This window comes from Lithobates pipiens, unplaced genomic scaffold (assembly GCF_037356315.1).
Source record: "Lithobates pipiens isolate NorthernLeopardFrog02 unplaced genomic scaffold, aLitPip1_a1.2 Scaffold_25, whole genome shotgun sequence".
Lineage (NCBI taxonomy): Eukaryota > Metazoa > Chordata > Amphibia > Anura > Ranidae > Lithobates > Lithobates pipiens.
The window spans coordinates 78,302,286-78,322,142 of NW_027507787.1; positions in this window are offsets into that span (position 1 = coordinate 78,302,286).

The window sequence follows — 19,857 nt, forward strand, 5'->3', positions numbered from 1 at the left end:
CAGGCTGAAATAAAAGACCCTGAGGGACGATATTTAATACTAAATGGATATGTTTTGAACACGGCTATAACTGTTTCATATTATGCGCCTAACAAAAAACCTGTACCCTTTTTTTCACACCTATTTCAGGTAGTACACTCTCATAAAATGGGCTCACTCATTGTATGTGGAGATTCTAATCAAGTCATCCTCCCATTTCTGGACAGATCCCCATTTATTTCATCCCAAAGCCAAACTAATCAATCACTTTCTCATCTCCTTTCTAACTATAAATTAGTTGATTCTTGGAGAGAAAACAACCCGACCAAAAGAAACAATACATATTCCTCCCATCCACATCAAACATTCAGTTGAATTGACCACATATTTCTAACGGCAGGAATGTTGCCAGAAATAATTGCATCTAATATTATCCCTATCCCATGGTCTGACCATAATGTAGTCTTCACCTCTATTGCATCTCTTATACCCAAAGCACATGATACCAGATGGTATTTACCAAATATATTATTGAAACACCCCTCTTACCGTATAAACATAGAACAGGCGCTGAAAGATTCAAAATATAATACATGCCCAGAAGTCTCCTCATTAACCCTCTGGGAGGCACACAAACCAATTCTGAGAGGGATATTCTGGCAACAAATTGGAATACTCAAGAGGGAACGCACAAACCTGGCACGGAAATTGGAAAATGTATTTAGTTCTTCTTTTACAGCTTTTCAAACTAATCACACTCCATCGGCAAAAAATAAACTAGAAAAAGCAAGATTGGAATATGATTTCTCACGGATTCTGCTGAGAAAACATTGTAACACACCAGACATGCATTTTACATAAAGTCTAACAAACTTGGTACTTATTTAGCGCGAGCACTTACTTCTATCAATAAATCTTCTAAACCTATTAAACTTAAACTGACTAAAAATACATATATGAGTAATCCTCTAAGCCTGTATTCAGAAGCCAACTCATTTGATTCCACTGAAGCAAATTCCTTCTTCTCGAAAATAAATCACCCCAAATATCCCCTTCACATAAAAACAAATTAGAGCAACCTATAGTGGTAGAAGATGCAATAGCAGCTATTAAAGAGTTGAAATTAAACAAAAGACCGGGTCCAGATGGCTGCTCAGACCTATATTACCGCACTTTCCCTGATATCATCTCTCCTACAGTATATTGACAAAAGCATTCAATAATATCTTGGATAATAACTCTTTTAGACAAGAATCACTAATGGCTATTTGCAGGATTCCAAAACCACACTCAGATGAAACATCATGCAAAAAATTTCCGTCCCATCTCCATGATAAACATAGATATTATAATTTTAGTAAAAATTCTAGCTACTCGTCTTAAAGATACAATAGGATCACTAATTCGCTGTGATCAGGTTGGCTTTATGCCAACACGTCAAGCAAGTGATAACATACGTAGAGTGGTACTATTGGTACAGATTGCTACATCATGTCGAATTCCAGCTGGTGTCCTTTCATTAGATCTAAAGAAAGCATTCAACTCCGTTTCCTGGCCTTATTTGTATTATACTCTACAAAAATGGGCCCCAACTTTATAAACTGGATTATGGCCCTGGATTATGGCCCTTTATAATAACCCAAAAGCATATGTTAAATATGCAGGTTATAAATCTGAATCCTTTAGTATAAATAGAGGTACACGCCAGGGATGTCCACTATTTCCACTATTATTTGCACTCCTAATAGAACCACTAGCTCAAATGATTCGATCGGACTCCATTATAACTGGAATTGAAATTGGCGGTTACCAACATAAATTATGTCTATTTGCGGACAATATCCTTCTATTTCTTTCTTCTCCACAAATATCAGGCCCCAACCTAATTCCAATACTAAATGAATTTGCATTATTTTCTGGTCTTCATATTAACCCTAGAAAATGTCAAGCCTTAAACATATCCCTCTCAAAAGTAGAACTAAATTCAGCAAAGATAGGTCTCCCTTTTACTTGGGCTGACAGATCAATCCCTTATTTAGGGATTAATTTGTCGGCTTCCTTTGCAAATTTATTCTCAGGTAATTATCCATCCATTCTGAAAAATATATCTAATCTATTAAAATCCTGGTCCCACCTCCCGTTATCGTGGTTTGGAAGAATCAGTGCCATAAAAATGACGATCCTACCAAAAAATACTATATTTATTCCGTGTTTTACCAATCCCTGTTCCTGCCTATTTCCTAAGACTTATACAGAAAAGAGTAATGTCGTTCATATGGGGTTCCCCCAAACCGCGAATACAACAGCGTACTTTATGTCTTCCCAAACTTAATGGAGGATTAGGAGGCCCTAATTTTGCATGCTATTATAGGGCAGCACACTTAGCTAGTTTAACTAAATATCATGCACGATAATAAATCCCATTATGGGTGTCTATAGAAGCAGCTGAGTGTGACCCTATTTCCATATCAAACCTTCTTTGGATCTCTCCTAGAGATCATAGAAATATATGAAATCCTATCACTAAACATTTTATATCTCTTTGGGATAGGTTTAAAATAGGAAATCACTTACAATCTACACACATACAAACATGGCTAAGGCAAGGGGTGGGCAGGAGGGGCAGCTTCCCTGGGCACTGTGGTATTATATGATTTGCTGGGGTGCCACAAGGAGATTGGGGTGGGATTTGTGTTGGGTGGGGAATTTGGTGGGAAACAGGAGGTAATAATTGTTCAAGGAGGAGAAATTTAGGGTGGGTGCTAAGAAAAGGTGATTTGGGGGATTTGTGATGGGAGGGGGGGTGAGGAAATAGGATTTATGTTAGGAAGCGATTTTTTTTTCTGTTTCAATGGTTTTTATTGAAGGTTTTCATGAAATTTCTAACATTTAAGTATTAACTATATACAATATCTCAGTATTATTAGTATAATACAGTGTGCCTTTCTAGAAAAGTAAATTATTGTCTTCTAGTCTGCACATCTGTTACTGCTTATTGCTCCAATTCAAGAAAAAAAGGGTAAAATGAAAACATAATCAGATAAAATTTCTGTAGTCTGAAAGATTACTTCTTGATATCTCTTGATTTCCCCGTCCACCCACTACTCTCCATTCAGGAGGGGGAGGAAGGGAGAGGACCAAGATCATAGACTATTCCAGGAGAAGAAAAGGAGAAGAATGAAAGTAAGAAGAAAATAACATCAGAGAGGGAAGGAAGTGTACTCCCTAAAATCAACTTGGTCAATCCCTGAGATTTCACAAGTGTACAGACAAGTATTTGATCCGGGGTTCCCAGATCTTGTCAAATAGGGCTTGTTTGTCCTGTAACATCAATGGAAATGCGTTCATTTACCATGATCCATGACAACTTGTTTTTTACCAGATCAAAAGGGATCGTGGGCGTCCTTCATGATCTGGCAATTTGCTATTCTGACCACCATAACGATAAAGGTTACAAGTTTCGCTGCCTGTTTAGATGTACCTTCTACCGGGCATCCCAGAAGAGCTTGCTGTGGTGGTTTAGTTAAGTTCACTGTGTAAGTGAAAAGATGAAATTATAGAGGCAAATCCAAAAATGTTTCACCTTGGGGCAGGACCACCATATATGGATCACAGTGCCTTCCATACCGCACCTTCATAAACAGAAGGGAGAGGCCCCTGGGACAAACAACGCTATTTTCGTCAGCACCATGTACCATCTGAGTAATACCTTGTAATTTGCTTTGATCCATGAAGTATTTATACATGATTTTGACACACACTGACATTTTGGACCATTCATCTAGAGCACATGTCAAATGTCTTCCCTATGTCTTGTTCCAGCTTCTTCATATAGAACAATTTTTCTGGAGTAGAGGTCAATATACTATAGATTTTGGAGAGAAAGCCAGTGTGCTTATCAAGGGATCTGCATAAATACTCAATTGAGGTGAATGTGGTTATATCAGTCGCCCGTTGTAAGTTTTTCTGAAAATGCACTATTTGAACATAATGAAAAATCTAATCTAATGAAAAAAGTTTGTAAGAAGGTATTTCTCTTGAAGGGTTCCTTGTGATATAATCCCCCTATGAGCACAGAGGTCAGCAATATGTATCAAACCCTTGTTTGTCCATCAAGCAAGGATATGGGGATTAAGACTTGGGGTAAAGTCTGGGTTGCCATGGGAACGTGTGTAAATTTAAAATTGTGGGGTTTCATTAATAAGGATGAGCCAAACACCCCCCTGTTCGGTTCGCACCAGAACCTGCAAAACTTTGTGTGAACTTTAGAACCCTATTAAAATCTATGGGACTCGAACGTTCACAATCTAAAGTGCTAATTTTAAAGGCTAATAAAGGCTAATATGCAAGTTACTGTCCTAAAAAAGAGTTTGGGGACCTGGGTCCTGCCCCAGGGGACATGGATCAATGCAAAACAAAATTTAAAAAACTGCAGTTTTTTCAGGAGCAGTGATTTTAATAATGATTAAAGTGAAACAGTAAAAGTGTAATATTCCTTTAAATGTCGTACCTGGGGGTGTCTATAGTATGCCTGTGAAGGGGCACATGTTTCCAGTGCTTAGAACTGTCCCTGCACAAACTGTCATTTGTGCAGGAAAAAAAGTCTTTTAAAATCACTTGCAGCTATATTGTCGGCTCCCGTAATACAGAGAACACTCATTGAGTGCCGACAATTGAATTAGCCGACAATTCATTCATTGATTTAAAAAAAAAAAGGGGGGGTTCCCCTAAATTCAATTACTAGGCCCTTCAGGTCTGGTATGGATATTAAGGGGAACCCTGTGTCAAATTAAAAAAAAAAAATTGCCGTGGGGGTCCCCCTAAAAATCCATACCAGACCCTTTATCTGAGCACGCAATCTGAAAAGAGGGGGGGACGAGAGAGCGCTCCCCCTCCTGAACCGTACCAGGCCACATGCCCTCAACATTGGGAGGATGTTTTGGGGGTCTGTGACCCCTCAAAGCACCTTGTCCCCATGTTGATGTGGAGAAGGGCCTCATCCCCACAACCCTGAGCAGTGGTTGTGGGGGTCTGCGGGCGGGGGGCTTATCAGAATCTGGAAGCCCCCTTTAACAAGGGGACCCCCAGATCCCGGCCCCACCCCCTGTTTGGAATGGTAAGGGGGTACAAAAGTACCCCTACCATTTCACAAAGAAAGTGTAAAAATGGTTAAATAAGACAAACACACTTTTGAAAAATTCCTTTATTAAAAAAAAAAAAAAAAAAAAAAAAAAAAAAAGATTCCAGCAGTGCTAATCCACTCTGGCTATCCAGCGATGGATGATCATATCCAACGACAGGGGATCTCTCAGTCCAGCGCTGTCCATACATCTGTCTTTTTTCTCCACTGCGGAGACACTGCGGGGATCCCAGCGCTTACGTTTCTTATATTAGAAGAGCGGGGCCACCAGTCACCTGACCCCGCCCCCTCTGACACTGGTGAGCGGAGCCAGGGATTCCCTAAGGGCGTATGTGTGACCCCGCCCCCTCTGATGTAACGGAAACCTGCATTACATCAGAGGGGGGCGGGGTCACCCATATGTCACTGGGGAACCCCATAGCTTTCCTCACCAGCATCAGAGGGGGCGGGGTCAGGTGACGGGTGGCCCGACCCCCTAATAATAGAAACGTCAGCGCTGGGATCCCCACAGTGTCTCCGCAGTGGAGACAGAAGACAGATGTATGGACAGCGCTGGACTGAGAGATCCCCCGTCGCTGGATATGATCATCCTCGCTGGATAGCAAGAGTGGATTAGCACAGCTGGAATCTTTTTTTATATATTTTTTATTTTTAATACAGGAATTTTTCAAAAGTGGGTTTGTCTTATTTAACCATTTTTACACTTTCTTTGTGAAATGGTAGGGGTACTTTTGTACCCCCTTACCATTCCAAACAGGGGGTGGGGCCGGGATCTGGGGGTCCCCTTGTTAAAGGGGGCTTCCAGATTCTGATAAGCCCCCCGCCCGCAGACCCCCACAACCACTGCTCAGGGTTGTGGGGATGAGGCCCTTCTCCACAACAACATGGGGACAAGGTGCTTTGAGGGGTCACAGACCCCCAAAGCATCCTCCCAATGTTGAGGGCATGTGGCCTGGTACGGTTCAGGAGGGGGGGCGCTCTCTCGTCCCCCCTCTTTTCCTGCAGCCTGCCAGGTTGTGTGCTCGGATAAAGGGTCTGGTATGGATATTTAGGGGGGCCTCCACATCAAAAAAATGTTTTAAATTTGACATGGGGTTCCCCTTAATATCCATGCCAGACCTCAAGGGCCTGGTAATTGAATTTAGGGGAACCCCCATGCTTTTTTTTTTTTAATCAATGAATGAATGAATTGTCGGCTAATACAGAGAACACTCATTGAGTGTTCTCTGTATTACGGGAGCCAACAATATAGCCGAAAGTGATTTTAAAAGACTTTTTTCCTGCACAAATGACACTTTGTGCAGGGACAGTTCTAAGCACGGGAAACATGCGCCCCTTCACAGGCATACTATAGACACCCCCAGGTACGACATTTAAAGGAATATTACACTTTTACTGTTTCACTTTAATCATTATTAAAATCACTGATCCTGAAAAAACAGCCATTTTTAAAACTTTTTTTTGCATTGATCCATGTCCCCTGGGGCAGGACCCAGGTCCCCAAACACTTTTTAGGATAGTAACTTGCATATTAGCCTTTAAAATTAGCACTTTAGATTTCTCCCATAGACTTGTACAGGGTGTGCCGGCTTTTCGAATTTGCCACAAACAGCCCAAATTGTTCACTGTTCGCTGAACAGGCAATGTTCAAGTCGAACATGAGTTCGACTCGAACTCGAAGCTCATCCCTATTCATTAATATAGCCCATAGGTTTAATGAAAATTATAGTGTGGGACACATTGGGTGACTAATTGGTTTTGTGGGATGTAGGGATGATTCCATTTTCATCCAGATGGATGGAGATGTTGCAGAGTGGTAGCGAATTATATGTGCCATTTGGGCTGCATGAAAATATTTGCCAAATCCGGGCCTCCCAAGCCTCCCCTCATCTTAGGAGTGTATAGAGTGCACTTGTTCACCCGAGGTCTCTTATTCCCCCCATATAAATCTCAAAACCTTATTTTGAAATTTGTTTAAGTCTCACATATAGATTGAGATAGGCAGTGGTCTGAATAAATTTAATAACCTTGGTAAGAAATTCATCTTGATTGCGCTGCAGTCTAACAAACCATGACAGAGGATTATTGACCCATCGTTGGAGATCAGCCACCATCTTGCTATATAGTGGGGGGGTATAGTTTGCCTGATATAATTTATCTAAAGTGGGGGTTAGGAAAATTCCTAATTATGGGAGGGCATTCCATCTGGCATTTAAAATGAAATGTGTTTTGTAGTTGAACTACTATGTCCGAGTCTAGTGAGAGGTTGAGGGCAACCGATTTCCAATAATTGATCGAAAGACCCAAAAACATGGAGAAATGGCATAGTGTTTGGTATAGGTTTGGGAGTGATGTGATTGGGGATGAGGGGAGCAAGAGGATGTCATCGGCAAAAATGGCACACTTGTGCTAGGACTCTCTGCAATGTATGCCTTTTATGTTGGGATTGTTCCTCATTTTAATCACCAAGGGTTCCAGGGCCTATAAGTATAGAATAGGAGACAGAGGGCAGCCTTGTAAAATTCCTCTATGGATATTTGGGGTGAGGCATATCATTAACCTGGATTCTTGCCGTAGGTATGCTATAAAGAGTCTGCATTTCACCCAAAAATTTTGGGCCGAACCCATAGCCTTTCAGTGCATAAAATAGATAGATCTATGCAAGGCCTTTGACTCCTTGTCATGGGACTAGGGTCAGTGATTATCCCAATGATATGATATCTATAAATCATCGGGTCTAATCCAGAGCCTGATGATTGGGCACAAACTCCACCTGGTCTGGATGAATGTAACTGGATGGTAAAGTATTCATTCGATTTGCCAAAACTTTGCTCATCAATTTAAGATCTATGTTAATTAGCCAAATTGAGCGATACAGTCCCTGTGATCCTTCCCAGGTTTAGGAATGAAATGAATAAAGGAGTAATAAATAAAAGAATGAATAAATAAATAATACATTTTTGTGCATTGCCAATGCTGAGCCTTTCTTCAGGTCATTGAAAAAGGAGCATAGGTGGGGTGTACCAACAACTCTGAATACTTCTTGTGATAGTGGACTGAAAATCCATTAGGGCCAGGTACCCTTGAGGGGTGCAGACTTTTGATGGCTCTTGATGGCCACTTTGATTTCGCCCTCCGTAAAATCTCCCTCAATCAGTTCAATATGATCGTTTGCCACCTTAGGTAAAGGTATGTCCCTAAAGAACTTATTGGCCAGAGCTGCAGAGAGTGTTCGGTGAAGCGTACAATTTTGAGTAAAAGGAACAGGATTCTTGTACCACCAATTTTGGATTTTGGGTCAATTTGTCTTTGTCAAAGTGTAGTTTTGTTAAGGCCAGTGTAAGGGGGAGGTGTAGAGTTTCCTAGCTAACAAGGTGCTCAGCTTGTCTCACAAGGTGTAGAATCGATGTCTGGACCAGGGAAGATACTTCTCCGCTTTGGTAGTAAGGCTAAGGTAAAGTGCCATACGCGCCACATCGATTTTGTGTCTCATGTCAATCTGGGGATTTTTCTGTTGTTCCCACATAAGGGCCTGTAGGTCAGTCTCTTGTTGTATTGTCTGTGTATGTGTTTGGTCCTAGAGGCTAGTTGAATCAACTGACCGCGAATCGTGGCTTTGTGCGCTGCCCAATTGATGCTCAGGTCATGTCAGTGGCACGATTTTCAGTAAAGTATTGGCCTATGGCCTTTTCAATTTCAGTGAATATAATAGGATCATTCAGTAAGGAGGTGTTGAGGTGCCAATTAGTGGGTTTTGCTTCATCCCCAGGTCTGATAAACAGCTTTGCACCAGGGAATGATCAGACCTTACCGTGGTCAGTATTTTGGCAGATTTGATTGAGGGGAGCAGATGTGAGAGTGAGCACATGATCCATTTGGGAGTAGGTTTTATGTAATGGGGAATAATGGGTATAATCCACAGTGGTTGGGAGGAGATCTCTCCAAATATCTATTAGGTTATAAGAGTGTAACAGCCTAGCCAATTTACAGTCCTGTTTAGGAGTATGTTTCAAGACTGGTTTATTTGGATTAGACTTATCCAGGGCTTGATCAAGGGGTACATTACTGTCTCCTCTTAGTATGAGCGGACACGTTACATGTAGAATCAGTGTCGCTAGCATGGTTTCAAAGAACTTTACCTGTCCCCCATTAGGGGCATAGTAGGAGACCAACGTGATGACCTGTTCTTTAATTCTCCCAACCACCATGCTATACCTCCCCTTTTTATCTTTCAGGACCATATCCTGGATAAAGGGAACACATTTAGTAATGCATATCGCGGTGACTTTTTTCTCTGGGCCATTGGAAAAGTAAAAACTGGGATATCCAGCATTTAGGTCCTGAGGTCCAGGAGAAATTAGATTCCTGTTAGAACACTCTGTCTGCTCCCCATTTATGATATTGGTGAAAAGCCTTTGCTCTTTTAGTTGGAGAATTTATGGGTTAAAACTGTGAATTTGGTTGCGTGAGTACTCAACATGGTGGTTTGATAGAATGCACTTGCCTGTTATAGTTTGCCATAATCTCATCCGAGATTATCTCACTCTGAGGGTGGACCGGTGGGTTTGGAGCATGGAGTGTACTTTGGTAAAAAGCCGGAAAGAGGAGAAGAGGTAGCGAGTTATACCGCGTACACACGACCGTTTTTTCCATCAGAATAAAATCTGATGGTTGTTCCGACGGAGTTCCGCTAAAACAGACTTGCCTACACATGATCACACCAAAGTCCAATCGTTTAGAACGCGGTGACGTACAACATATGACGGGACTAGAAAAAGGAAGTTAAAAAAGCAGTAGCTAATAGCTGCCCTTGCATTGTTTTTGGTCCGTCGGAACAGCATACAGACAAACATGATTCGTGCAAGGAATTGATTCAGTCGGAAAGATTTAAAACATTCTAGTTCTAGGTTCATCAGAATTAAAAAAAAATAAAAAAAATTCAGCTCAAGTCCACACACGTTTTGGAATATCCAATGAAATGATTCCGACTTTCTGCAAGAAAGTCCGAACGTGTTTACACGGCATTAGAGTAGTGTACCGACACACTGATTATCCGTTTGTCAAAATACATATAGGCAACATAATGTCACACAAGGTTATGTAGGTCAATGACCTCTGGGAATTCAACGTTCCTATGAAGTATCGTGAGAAGGGATGGGCTGCCTGTTCGAGTAGAACATGAGATCAACTCAAACATTGGCTGTTCACTCTTTCACCGAATAGCAAACAATTTGGGGTGTTCGCAGCAAATTCGAAAGCCGCGGAACACCCTTTAAAAGTCTATGGGAGAAATCAAAAGTGCCAATAGTGAACTTCCCTCCAGTTGATAGGGTTTGTTGTTGGCACTATTGTCAAACTAGGATGTGGACACCTTAATCTAGTTCTTGGACAGGGCGGTACGCTTTTTCCATCTAGGTCCAAAGCTAAAATAGATGATCAGTTTGGACGGATAGTTGCTGTCTATTTCTTTATATTCACTAACCTAGCCTGGTTATATATATGTTGAATCTTTGAATCGTGGACATTTCTTTTCCTTTAGAGCAACAGGACTGGAAAGACACCGGGTCACATACATATGCCACTTCTGGGTGAGCTTGTCCCGCCTTGTTAGAGAATGACAACCTCACGATAAGGGATGAGCCGAACACCCCCCCTGTTCGGTTCGCATTCCAGAACATGCAAACAGGCAAAAAATTTGTTTGAACGGTGTTAAAGTCTATGGGACTCGAACGTGAAAAATCAAAAGTGCTAATTTTAAAGGCTAATATGCAAGTTATTGTCATAAAAAGTGTTTGGAGACCTGGGTTCTGCCCCGGGGACATGTATCAATGCAAAAAAAAAAAAAATTCAACAGACTTTTTTCGGGACCAGTGATTTTAATAATGCTTAAAGTGAAACAATAAAAGTGTAATATTCCTTTAAATTTCATACCTGGGGGATGTCTATAGTATGCCTGTAAAGGGGTGCATGTTTCCTGTGTTTAGAAAAGTCCCTGCACAAAATGTAATTTCTAAAGGAAAAAAAAGTTATTTAAAAGTACTCATGGCTATAATGAATTGTCGGGTCTTGGCAATACAGATGAAAATCATTGAAAAAAATGGCAAGGGATTCCTCCCAGTCCATTACCAGGCCCTTTGGGTCTGGTATGAATATTAAGGGGAACCCCGAACCAAAAAAAAGAAAAAAATTGTGTGGGGGTCCCCCAAATTCCATTACCAGGCCCTTCAGGTCTGGTATGGATATTAAGGGGAACCCCGTGCCAAAATAAAAAAGTTCCCCCCAAAAATCCATACCAGACCGTTATCCGAGCATGCAACTTGGCAGGTCACAGGAAAAGAGGGGAGGACGAGAGAGTGCCCCCCTCCTGAACCATACCAGGCCACATGCCCTCAACATTGGGAGGGTACTTTGAGGTATCCCCCCTAAAGCACCTTGCCCCCATGTTGATGGGGAGAAGGGCCTCAGCTCCACAATCCTTGCCCGGTGGTTGTGGGGGTCCGCGGGTGGGGGGCTTATTAGAAGGGGGAGTATGGGGGAAAGGGGAATGCCGGGGTTACCCAATGACATGTAGGGATGACCCCGCCCCCACTGACACGTCACGTGAAACCCCGTTGCATCAGAGGGGCGGGGTCACCCGTACATGTCACGAGAAACCCCTGTTGAGTCAGAGGGGGCGGGGTCACCCATACATGTCATTGGGTAACCCCGGCATTCCCCTTGGTGTCAGAGGGGGCAGGATCACCCGTCCACACATCACAGGGGGCCCCGCCCTTTGTTGTTTAAGAACTGTCATCTGAGTTGCGCATCATTCTGCTGGGCGGCTCCTATGGAGGAGGCTGTATCATTCATGAATTGTAGAAGGATTACATTGCTGAAATTTTTTTTTTGTTTTGTTTTTATTAAAGGCCTTGTGCCAAGCTGTGTGTGTGTGTTTTTTTTATCTTTTTTGTCACTTTTTTGGGTGAAATGGTAAGAGTACAATGTACCCCATTACCATTTCACACGGGGGCAGGATCTGGAAGTCCCCTTTGTTAAAGGGGGCTTTCAGATTCTGATAAGCCCCGCACCCGCAGACCCCCCAACCACCAAGCAAGGGTTGTGGGGATGATGCCCTTCTCCCCATCAATATGGCGACAAGGTGCTTTGGGGGGCTACCACAAAGTACCCTCCCAATGTTGAGGGTATGTGGCCTGGTATGGTTCAGGGTGCTCTCTCATACCCCCTCTTTTTCTGCGGCCTGCCAGGTTGCATGTTCGGAAAAGGGTATGGTATGGATTTTTGGGGGAAACCCACATTTTTCTTTTTTATTTGGTGCGGGATTCCCCTTAATATCCATACTAGACCTGAAAGGCCTGGTAATGGAATTTGGAGGGGACCCCCACACAAATGTTTTTATTTTGGTTTAGAGTTCCTCTTAATATTCCTACCAGACCCAAAGGGCCTGATAATGGACTGGGAGAAATCTCCTTGCTGTTTTTTTCAATGACTTAGTTACAAAGAGTAATTTTAAATTACTTTTTTTCCTTTAGAAATTACATTGTGTGCAGACACTTTTCTAAACACGGGAAACATGCGCCCCTTTACAGGCATACTATAGACACCCCCCAGGTACGAATTGTAAAGGAATATTACACTTTTATTGTTTCACTTTAAAGTGGTTGTAAACCCTTACAACACACTTTGACCTACAGGTAAGCCTAGATTAAGGCTTACCTGTAGGTCCAAGAAATCTCTCCTAAACCTACACGGTTTAGGAGATATTTGCCGAAAGACAGGCACCGCTGTCTGCGGCGCGTAGGTGCACTGAGCGTGCCACGTTCAACGGTGATATGCCACGAGTGGCGGCTCCCGTGCGCATGTGCGGGAGTGACGTCATCGCGGGTTCACCAAATGACAGCGGCGGAGCAGTGAGACCCACCGAGAAGATGGATGCGGTGGACTACAGGGGACAGCGGTGACTTCGCTGGCTCCTGTGTCAGGTAAGTGACACATAATGGACTACTATGCGATGCATAGTAGTCCGTTATGCTTTACCTTTGCAGGGAATGAAAGAGGAAGTAAACTCATCAGGTTTACTTCCTCTTTGAGCATTATTAAAATCACTGCTCCTGAAAAAATGTACGTTTTTAAAACTTTTTTTGCATTGATACATGCCCTCTGGGGCAGGAGCCAGGTCCCCAAACACTTTTTATGACAATAACTTGCACATTGGCCTTTAAAATTAGCACTTTTGATTTTTCACGTTCGAGTCCCATAGACTAACAGTGTTCGTACATTTTTTGCCTGTTCGCATGTTCTGGATGCGAACCGAATAGGGGGGTGTTCGGGTCATCTCTAATTGTGAGGTTGTCACTCTCTAACAAGGCAGGACAAGCTCACCCAGAAGTGGCATGCGTATGTGCCCCGGTCTCTTTCCAGTCCTGTTACTGTAAGGGAAAGAAATATCCGTGATTCAACATATACACATACATATATATATATATATATATATATATATATATATATATATATATATATAACCAGTCTAGGTTAGTAAATGCAAAGAAATAGACAGGCACTTTCCGGCCAAACTGATCATCTATTTCAGCTTTGGACCAAGATGGAAAAAGCGTACAGCCCTGTCCAAGAACTAGATTAAGGTGTCCACATCCTAGTTTGACAATAGTGCCAACAACAAACCCCGTCAACTGGAAGGAAGTTCACTGGAGTTCCATCAAATCTGAGTTTCGTCAGGCAAAACTTCAACTCTGGGTGAGAAGGCTGGAGATCAGTTCAGATTTATCCGTACGCTCCCACAGCTGGATTGGGGCATTTGGATGAGGCATGGCCTTGTTGGGATCATATGGGTGAAATCGATCTATCCCTTGCTTGTCGAGGAGAAGGGGATGAAGTATCTCGAGTGATCAATCCAAGGTCTAGCAGACTGTCCTCTCCCTCACGAAAATTGGCAAAGGAATGCAACTTACCCTTATAGGCAAATGAGAGGCGAAAGGGAATATTTTATGTGGCGATTGATTAGGTGCATCAATAGAGGCTTCAATGCCCGTCTCTTCTGAATGGTTAGTTGAGAGATATCTGCAAATATTTGGATGGGGTGGCCATCTTGGAAGAGGGGGCCTGGTATGCTGCTGGTTAAGGGCCCCCGGTCAGGTCGTGGTATGGTAGAGCAGAGGGTTCTTTTTAGCTAATCCTGCTGTCCTCCACTGCATAGAATGGTCTGATGCCCAGGTAAGTGCCACCCGGATCGTTATTTGTAAGCCCGGAAACCCCAGCGTCGAGCAGAGCTCGGTCAGAACATGGGCACTTGCAGAGAATTTTTTCTTATGGGGGGTTTGCTAGTAGGGATTATTGGAGGGTATTTATGCTAGGAGGGGACATTTTTTGGGGGGGGTTGGCTAGGATGGGGTATGGAGGGATTTGTGCTGGGAGGGGGTAGAGTGGGGGTGTACTTGGAAGGGAGATTTGAGTAGTAGAGGATTTGTGGTAGGAGGAGTGTTTTTTTTTTGGAGGGGGGCAAATATTTGTGCTGGGAAGAGATATTTCAGCAGGGGAGCAGATGAATCGTGGGAGGAGGGGGATATATGCTTAGGGGGTAAGCAAGCAAATTAGTGCTCTTCTTTTGTTGGGGGGGGGTGGGGTTGCTAACACATAATGCCCATACATCTTGGGGGGATGCAATTTGGCATGTTTGCCCTGGGCTCTAGCTGCCCTTGTCCCAGCACTGCATTCAAAGTCTCCCCCTCTCATTGTTATGGTATAAAAACAGGGTTTTAAAGCAGATAGATACAATTCCACAGGTAAAAATGTAACCTTTTATAAATGGGCATAAACTGCCCCTTGGATTGGCCTGATGAAAGAGCGCGGTCGTCTCTCCACCTCGACCCGAACGCTCAGAAAACGCGTCGCCCGCCGTGACGTCACAATTCCGCGACCCGCGTGTCACAGTCAACCAAGCCTCGCTTTGCATAAACATCCTCTGCGTCCACCGAGCCGGCTTTTTCGAAACAATAAACCAGTGGTAAAGCCAGGAGAGGACAATAGGACACTTGCGGACCGGATTTGAAGTGACGGACAAATCAGATGACCCCTCTTATCCTACATGCCATTTTATTCTTTGGAAAATGTGAGTGCAAAATCTCTCTGTTTTAGACTTGTGAATAAATTGCTTTTTAAAAAAATCTACACCCAGAGGCGCCCCCTGCTCCTTCTTTTCCTCTGTAACAGTCTAGGAGCCTGGTTTCAGCTCCCTGCGGTGGCAGCCCTGCATGTTGAATTCACTTTCCTGGGACTTGATAACAAAAAGATCTCATATGTATTATCGTCTCATATAACTCTATACAGACAGCCTTTTTGAGTATATTATTATGTGATTTTTGCGCCTCTACTTGTTGTGTGTTATAAACTGCCACTTGAACTACACGTTGTATATCTTACCAACAAGTACCTGTACATTCAGAGATGAGCAGCAATTGTTGCACAGTATATTCATTGAAGGTTTATATTACATTGTGTGGGAATACCTAAATACCAGCCACAGAAGACGTCTTGCTAGCATTTCAGGATTTTTTTGCAGTTACAGATATACCGTATTTATTGGCGTATAACACGCACCCTTTTCCCCTTAAAATCAGGGGGGAAACGTGGGTGCGTGTTATACGCCAATCCCCCACCAATTGTGAGCCTCTGGGTGGCTTTTGGCCACTCTCAGCGGCTTTCACCCGCCTTCTGGCTTTTTTGGCCACTTTTGGCCGTTCTCAGTGGCTTTCAGCCCGAAAGCCACCGAGAATGGCCTAGAGCTACTGAGCGCCGCCAAGATACACAGGACATCTGGCTTTGTATCACGGCAGTGCCATTTGTAAAACACCAAAGCTGAAAATGACACTGACAAGGCTACATGGCAAGGCTGCATGTGACACTGACAAGGCTGAAAATGACACTGACAAGGCTGCAGATGGACACTGATAAAGCTGCATTGATGGGCATTTAAATTAAATTTTTTCCTTAAAGTTCCCTCCTAAATTTGGGGTGCGTGTTATGTGCCGGTGTGCTGATAAATACGGTAAATAAAAAAAGTGTCAGAGATATCAGTTTTAGCCACAAAATTTGGGACATTTGTTTCATTTTTAATTACTTGAAAATAAAAGGTAAACGTGGGAACCTGGAGAAAGATGCTCCTATGCTTTGTGATAAAATTGGGTTCTGCATTACCAGCCTTCATTTAAAACAAAGCTAGCAGCAATTATTTATCTCACTTTAAAGTAGTGTGCCAAGCTGCAGTATCACAGAAACCAGTAAAGAATGTTTATCAATTTTTATGTAAATTCAAAATAAATATTGGAACAAAGGATGTAACAGCAGATCATTCATTGCCAACTCCTATGAAGTCTGAACCCGTTACCTCGACAATTATATGATATGGTGCCTCTAAGCTGAATCAGAGAATATGAGCATAATATAATATAGAAAATTAACTGAGGAGATGAAAGGCTATAAATGTAACATTATTTCATTTTATTACAAATGCTACAAATATTCCAAAAAATTTGTGTGTGGAGTTGAGCTCATTTCACACTACTGTTCCAAACAGTTTTTCAGATGGACCTGATCAGATGATATATTCACCCCTGCTAATCAGAGCAGAGTGGGCGAATTAAAGATCTGTCTGCTCATCATATGCATGGCAAAGGGGTGTGGCCGGATGGAGGTGGGAGCGAGTGAGTGAGTGAGCGAGCTTGAGTGATGCCCGGGCTCCCTGCCTACACCTGAAGACCCGAAGAAAGCATACCTCCGCTTCCCGACAAGGCTGCGCTATGAAATCGGAGTTTCTCTAAAAACATCCTCGCTTACCCCTCGCTCGTCGGAGACTGTCGGAAAGTGCCGAGAGCCGCCGAGACATCCCGCACAGAGATCTCGTGGAGGCTCGTGCTCCCATGTGACTCCGAGAACCGAGCGTCTCCTACTCAGCGTTGCGGGGGGACGTACGGAAGAGGCTCCGAGACCAGCCTGCACCGAGACAGTATCACTGCCGAGACCCGGCTGAATGTACCATCAGGGCTTGCTCAGTGGAAACCCTTTCTTCAGAGGCTCGTGGTATTCTAAGGTACACTAAGATATACCAAGGCATGTTGGTTTTTGGTAAATAGCCTAGCAAGGCTGGCTGTCGGCCAGCAAGTGAACTGGATGGGACTTGCAAGCTTGTTAACGTCTGCTAGTATAGCCACATATGGGTGATCCCCGCATTGATGGATGGCCTGTACTCACCCTCTGCCTTCTGTCTTTTACCCTCCTCTTGAACAGCCAGCTGGCAAGTGCTTAGCCTTATAAGATAACTGATGCAGGCTCTTGGTAATGCGAGACTTTGATGCAGGTCTTTTTTTGCCTAGACGCCTACTAGCTGAAAGTGGCCCCCCCTGTTGAAAACCAGCTTTTACTTACGTTATAATAATATTGGTCTTCATTGGTCTACCGCCCTTTCCCCCCTCTCTCCCCTTTTTTTTGGAAATATTACCATGCTCAGTAAAAGAGCTGTGGAGGATATGCCGCAGGGGGAGGGGAACCAAAAAACACGTGCGGCCAAGGAAAAATTAAGCCAAGCTTCAGCGGCTTCAAAACTTGAGCGCTTCGCACATGCGACTTCTCCAGGCAGGAAGACACAACACCATTCATCTGGCCAGCTAAAAACCCAGGGGACGCTGGGAGACAGGAGAAGTGTGGGCTACCTGGCAACTGACTCCGGTACTATACCTTCTGGGGGGGGAGTGGGCGACCCATCCCAAGGTGAAAACAAGATGTCCCAAAAACCGCTAGGGGGTGGGGAACCTACCCTACGAGAGATTCTGCTGGCGATTAACGAGTGTAAAACTTCTATCTCTGGTTTTGATAGTCAATTAAGAAACATTCAAAATGAATTGCATACCATGAGCCAACTACTAAGTAATACCATTGATAGAACAAAGGCACTAGAAGAAAGATTAAGCACGGTGGAGGACGATCTATCTCCCCTACAGGGAGAAATTGCCATGCTTCATAAACAAATTGTCGCACAAGCTTCTAAAATTGACGACATGGACAATAAGAGTCGCATGAACAATGTGCGACTAATTGGTCTTCCTGAGGGAAGTGAGGGTCCTAACCCTGTAGGTTTTTTGGAGACCTGGTTCAAGGAATTACTGGGGGATGTCTCCTTCTCCTCGCTGTCTTGCATTGAAAAAGCCTACAGAGTCCCTGCTCGGTCACACCTAGCAGAAGGACGCTGCAGGCCAATGATATTGAAATTTATCAATTATAATGATCGTATAACTTTGATGCGGAGAGTTAGGGGATTGGGAGACATCTTCTATAGAGGGATTAGAGTTTCGTTTTACCCAGATTTCTCGGCAGATTTGCAGAAACGGAGAGCGGAGTTTGTACCTGTTAAACGTATTCTGCAAAAGCACAAGATAGATTACGCTTTATTGTACCCGGCCCGACTTCGCGTAACTGCTTTGGGCTCAACATTTTTTTTCAGCTCTCCTCTGGAGGTCACGAATTGGCTCGAGGAACATAGGGAGTCTTTTTAGGGGCTGTTAGCGTTGTAGTGTACTATTTTCAGCACTAATTTTTGGGATGGCGGTGGGGGTGTCCCTCCCTCTTTTTTTTGCTTTTTTTTTCCTTTTTTTTTTTTTTTTTTTTTTTGGGGGGGGGGGGGGGGGATTGGGAGGGGGCTGAGTAAGTGGAGATAACATATTAACCACTTAGGGAGGGGGGATAAGGTATTATGGTCTATTGCGCACCACACGGGGAACCACATTTTGTATAAAGCTTACGTAAGGTATCATCACAGTTATGGGGGGGGGGGAGAGAGAGGGAGTAGCATTAAGGGAGGGAAAAGGTATGGGGTAAGTGTTAATGGGAAAGTTGGGGGAAAGGAAGACAGGAAATGTGTATAAACATCACGGGTATTATTTCACTTATGAATTTATGTCAATGATTATATGACTGTGTGGCGCACTGTGTATGAAGTTTTTGTAAGGGGCAGGGTATAGATATAGGGGTACTATGAGGGGGGGGGTGGGAGAGATGAGGATAAACACTGTGTATAAATATTACTAGAAATACTTTGTTTATAAAATTGTTAATGAATGGACGGGAAGGCAGAATGTCACTGTTTGGCACTTGTGGGAGGGATAAGAATGGAAAAAGGAATGGGTAAATATTATGGGCTAATGCTTATTATAATAATGTGAGGAAAATTAAATAATAGACTAAATAATATATCAGCTAATTTTAGCCGACCCAAAGAGGTTCTGTAGCTGAGTTGGGTGGGGTAGTTTTTGGGGGATGGGGGGGGTAGTGGGGTGACATTTAGAGCTTAACACTAGAATCATAGAGTTTTTGAAGTTATAATGCAACCCCCCTTTTTTTTTTCTTGGACATAATTGGCGTCATGGAGGGGCCATGTCCCCACCCGAAACCTGTGTTAAACAAGTACGGCAGGATTACTGGGGGGGGCGGGGAGCAAGGGCATGTTTGAATGAGGTATGGTTATGCCGGCTGCAATTGAGACCCCTAGGGGTTGCTCTAATGGGCAGGGTTGGGGGGGAGGAGGGAGGGGGGTGAGTCTTCGAACATATGCTGTTGGCACCAGGATTGAGACGGGGAATAGGTTGGGATGGGGGGGTGCTCGGGGGAGGAAGCGGCTCCCTCCCCCGTCGCCCTCCCCCCCATCCCAGAGTATATTAACCGCCGGAGTTGATGGG